The sequence below is a fragment of the Taurulus bubalis genome (assembly GCF_910589615.1).
Source record: "Taurulus bubalis genome assembly, chromosome: 12".
In the NCBI taxonomy this organism is placed as follows: Eukaryota; Metazoa; Chordata; class Actinopteri; order Perciformes; family Cottidae; genus Taurulus; species Taurulus bubalis.
Window position 1 is genome coordinate 25,791,225 of NC_136600.1, and position 5,000 is coordinate 25,796,224.

Below are 5,000 nucleotides of genomic sequence, written 5' to 3' on the forward strand. Positions count from 1 at the left end.
TCTCACACACACACACACACACACACACACACACACACACACACACACACACACACACACACATCAAGAGTCATCCATTCTGGCTGGTTATGGGTTCATGGGTTTGCAGTACAGGATATGTGTGTGTGTGTGTGTGTGTGTGTGTGTGTGTGTGTGTGTGTTGACAGGTAACCTCCCACTCTCCCCTCCTTGGCCCCGCCACCCCTCGGCCTGCCGCCATGCTGATAGGCCCCTAATGAGCCATAATGACAGGTAATCAAGCCTGTAATGATGATGACAGAGAGACACAGACGAAGACAGGGAGAGGCACAGAGAGAGAGAGAGAGAGAGAGAGAGAGAGAGAGAGAGAGAGAGAGAGATGGAGGCAGACAGAGAGAGGGTTGTTGAAGGTCAAGGAGATGAGATGATGAGATGATGAGAGAGAGAAGGGCAGATATTAAAGACGGGGAGACGAAGGCGGGACGGAGATAAGACCGGGGGAAAGGAAAGGCAGTGGGAAAAGAGTGTGTACAGGAGGGGGAGGAGAGGGAGGAGAGAGGGAGGAGGGGGAGGAGAGGTGGGCGGCGGGCGACCTATTCTCAGCACAATACCTCGCTGGGTTATCAAATACTTGGAGAGACATAACTGCAGGTTTCTGTGGAAACTTGGCGACGCGCACACACCCGACACTTTCAATTAAAACCTCTCCAGACCCCGAGGTGCAGACTGTCATCCTCCAGGGCGAGGAAGAGAGGAAGCAAGGAAAGGAAGGGAGCAAGGAAAGCAGCCGGGTTGGGAGCGCGGCCAGGTCGGCACGTTAAGACAAAGTTCCCACTAATGCCGAAAAAAGGTTTTGTTTCCTGCAGAAACAAGAGGGGTTGTGTTATTCCCTGATCTCTGAGCGTGTTCTTACAGACTTTAGAGCACAAGAGAGGAAGAGTTCTTCTGTCCAGTTTTACCAGCGTTCATGAATATTGACTAAAAATGAAGAACTGAGTCAGTAAACAACGCTCACTTCCTGTTTTACACACCCGACATCGTATCGTCTTTAAAATCTTTAATAAGAGTCATTCAAAAAATGACCACATAGATTTTACTACTATTTAACTGAAGCTGTTGGAGTTATTTATTAATTATTATTATTATTAATATATATATTTTTTAAATGTTTCAAATATATATTTGTAATTATTATTATTAGAAATTATGATGCATTATTAATTTAATTAATTAATTTACATGGATGTTTTATCTTTTACGCATTTTAATACAATTTGTCCATGATTTGTATGAATCAGGCTATTTGTAGAAATCTCTTCTGAACATAGAGAGGAATGGAAGTGGAACGTTTGGTGTTGCTGTCTGACGTCCGGTTGTTAATATTAAGAGCATAAGGTCAATTAAGGAGGTCGTGACAAAGAGTTAATTAAAAAAACACACCTCATGTTTGGAAGGATGCACCTTGACGTACTGAACATGTGCGCTTCTGTTCTGGTTACTTTTACAGATGTTTCTCTGAATCAAACCCTCAGCTACTGGTTATTACTGTTTCACGGTTGACACTTAGGTTATATATATATATAAATATTTCCCTTGTTAAGTCTAATAAGTCACTTGTCCTTAATGCATCAGACTCTTAGGTTGCACGTGGGGGGAATCCCAGGTGCGACTGCAGCGTTGCACAATGTTCCCGGGCCCAGCACGCAACCCTGAGGACTCCCAAAGAGACGGGGAAAGGTTCAGACGGCAATCCCTCAGTCTCCGACAGCCTCCTCGTGACTGGGAAAGTCATTTGAGGAGCCGGAGTTATGCTTCTGTGAGAACAATGTTGCACAGTCAGTCTCCGGGGAGGAAAAAAATAAATACATCTTCCACGCAATCACTTCCCTGAAAGTCGAAATCAGCAGGTTTAAAAAATATATATATATCCGAAAAGCTGGATTTGGCACAGTTCAGCATGCAACAGTTGCACTTACTTCCACTGTCTGACTTCTGGGTGTAATCAACTTTAAATACCACCACTTACTGTAAATGCCTGCTTACTGACTATCACAAGCCCTAATGCGGTGAGAAGGAACCAGGGATTTGAATGTAGAGCCACAGCATGTCAGTCAGGTGGGTTTAGATCAAAATGTAATAACCTCATCATTCTATATTATAACACTGAGAAGATATAGATTGACTTGTCCGATCTCTGAACCCATTGGCTATCGGGCTGCGGTGGATACGTCTCTCGGGGTAAAGGGCTCTATCTTCGGGATACAGGATGTCGTATTAGGGATTGAAAATGATTTAATTACATTATAAATAGGGGGTGTATTGTCGTATTATCCATATGGAGCAATGGAGGCACTTGGGGATGAAGAAGAAGGACGGAGAGATGAACAGAGGGTAAAGTAACAGCATCTCCAGACACAAACATCAATATTTGACAATCCAGCAAAACTGCAGATTAAGTTCAATGCCATGGTTTTCCCTAAAATCTTCCCAATATTTCCGTGTATCCTACGGTATAGTTAAGGCCAGGTGGAGATCGTGGTTATGAAGGATGAAGGATGAATGATGGCGGAGGTATGGTCAGGGTTCGGCATCTAAAACTCGTTCAGACTGGTCAGGAAACCAAAGAATGGCACTGAAGACGTTTCTCGATGGCACGGACGTCTCCACTCTTCTCCCGACTCCCTTTCGGTGAGAGTTTGATTGACAGACGGCTCATCCAACCACCTACCAAGCATCTTTTGGAAGTTCCTGGTGGTTCTGTGCGATGTTACTGGATTGGTAGACAGGAAGTCCAATTGGAGGAACAGAATCGATGAAAGGCGTAACAGAAGCTTGGTTTCCACCAGATTTGGGCGCGTGCACGGTTTTAACTTTTTTGTTGCCGCGCTGGCCCGGCCCCATTCAGATGAGTGATTGGGCTGAATGTGTTTCCATGCCACAGTATTGCTGGCGTTACTGGGTTGAGAGGAAGTTCTTGTAAAGTGGTGTTGCCAGTCAAATGGAACCAAAAATTATTTAAAAATGCACCTGATATGTTTCACATAAAAAGCACACCTGGTGAAACACAGTCATGACCCTGTGTGGCTCCGAAAAAATATGCTGCTGATTGGAAATGTTTCATATTCTCTTCAATGGTTCTTTATGTCACCGCGACGCTCAGGAAACCGGTCGACTCCGGACTGCTGAGACTTTTCCCCTCTTCTAAAAAAAAAAAAAAAAAGCTCTTGACGGCTGTAAATAGTTCTGCGGTGGAAGAAGCCTGAAGAAACATTTTCAGGTACTTTATAGACATTTTGGGGTTGAGAGCGCGGGCGAGCCGGACGGCCGAGTGATGGATTCTGGTAAAGTCAACAGAGGAAGGGAGAATGTGGGCGAGTCACGAAAGAATAGCTAAGAGAGAGACAGAGTCAGCAACTCTGAGCGAGAGATGACGGACAGATGGAGAGAGACAAAGGAGAGAGAGAACAAGGGAGGGAGGGAAAAGAGAGAGAGAGAGAAAGATGTGTAGAGGGTTAAAGGAGGTGAGAAGAGACAAAGGAACAAAGGTGAGGCAGGAAAACAACTACAATACTTATAATAAAACAATAATAATAGAATTTGATAATAGAAAATATAAGACTTAAATATAAATATACGAATAAAAATCTAACTATTTGTACAGTTTGTACACGGAGGAAGCAAAATAACACAAAACAACATAATCCTAAACACTGCAATAATAACAGATATTATAACCTGTTGATTCATTTTGAACATTGGACTCAAATGAATGGACAGAAGGAATTTAATAATTGATGAAAGATTGAATGAATAAACCAATTAATCAATATATGTAGGAGGGGTTGAGTGACAGAGCAGAAACATCTCACTACGTCCTTTATTCTTCCTCCTCCTCCTCCTCTTCTTCCTCAACCCTTCTCTCCTCCTCCTCAACCCTTCTTTCTCCTCCTCCTCAACCCTTCTTTCTCCTCCTCTTCAACCCTTCTTTCTCCTCCTCCTCAACCCTTCTTTCTCCTCCTCCTCCCTTCTTTCTCCTCCTCCTCAACCCTTCTTTCTCCTCCTCAACCTTTCTTTCTCCTCCTCCTCTTCAACCCTTCTTTCTCCTCCTCTTCAACCCTTCTTCCTCCTCCTCTTCAACCCTTCTTCCTCCTCCTCTTCAACCCTTCTTTCTCCTCCTCCTCTTCAACCCTTCTTTCTCCTCCTCCTCAACCCTTCTCTCCTCCTCCTCAACCCTTCTTTCTTCTTCTTCTCCTCCTCCTCTTCCACCCTTCTCTCTCCTCCTTTACTGCATCTCTTCCTCCCCATGTCTTCTTCTGTGGCTTTATTCTTGTCCAACGTGAAACAAGATATAAAGCAGATGAGAGACCAAAAATTTAAAAAAGGGTGCAAGAGGAGCAGAAGTAGAGGAAGAGGGTGAGGAATGAAGAGGAAGATAGAGGAGAGAGTGAGAGGAAGAGGAGGAGGACCTCGAGGGGGAAAAGGAGACGCAGAGGAATGCAAGGAGAGGAGGGGAGGCGTTCTGGCCGCTGCAGCTGAATGAGACGTTTAGTTAGACACCACTCAGCTGCGTCTCCTCTGCGCTCCTCTTTTTGGAGTTAGAGATTTACGTGTTTTATTTATTGTAGCCGAGATTCAACGGGAAACAACGGAGACGCGTCGTAATCCAGCCTGTCGGATGAAACAATGCAAAGCTTTGTTCTGCATGACCTTTTGGTTAATGGCGTCTGTCGCTCTGACTTCAGGCTGTAAAGGAGAAGCTTTACAGGTCATTCATCAAGCACTGACATTTTATTTAGATTTTGATTTACGGATGATTCTCGTCTCTAAAACTAAATCCGTGGGACTAAAACCTAAAGCCTTTGCATGCTGGGATATTGAATATAGAAAAATATAGAAAGTTAGGCCTCGTTTTAAGAGAGAAATGTTTATTTTGAGAGACTTTTGTCATTACAAATTGTTATTTTACGGGTTAGCATGGAAACGTTGACCTGATGTCAAATCTTTGAATAACTGAGGAAGTT

General features: G+C 43.9%; 1 protein-coding gene across 1 annotated transcript in view; it reads right to left on the bottom strand.

Annotated features, from left to right (window-relative positions):
* bbs9 (Bardet-Biedl syndrome 9) overlaps positions 1-5,000 on the bottom strand; it is a gene marked incomplete at both ends in the record, with an annotated part of 88,731 nt that overhangs the window by 590 nt on the left and 83,141 nt on the right. The gene's annotated exons all lie outside the window — the stretch shown is intronic.